Raw genomic sequence first — 419 nt, 5'->3', positions numbered from 1 at the left:
AAAACAAAGCTTCACGTTAAAGTGTCTTGTACAATGAAAGCTTATCAAAACTCAACAGAAAGACAATGTGAACCTGCACAGACACACCAGTGATGTAAATATCAATCTACAGAATGTGAAGTGCTGGACCTTTGGACCCATGTGACGGCATATGGAGGGCTGAGCTCTGATCATAAGAGGGCAATCAAGTTGTAAATAGCATAGTGTCATAGTTACTTAGGGTGGAGCCTTTCTGGAAAGTCATATTTCTATCAAGCAATATTAAACTCCATTGCAAGAATTGAATGTGATTGTTCATGTGGTGTGTTTTCAGAACAGGTTCTCTGGTCCCACATTATATTCAGTGTCTTTAACTACTAGTATGAACTAACATTTAAATTAATGATTTGAAACAATGCACTTATTGAATGAATATATGT

This window comes from Rutilus rutilus, assembly GCF_951802725.1.
Source record: "Rutilus rutilus genome assembly, chromosome: 12".
NCBI lineage: Eukaryota > Metazoa > Chordata > Actinopteri > Cypriniformes > Leuciscidae > Rutilus > Rutilus rutilus.
The sequence above is the reverse complement of the archived record's forward strand: the minus strand, read 5'-3'. Positions refer to the sequence as shown.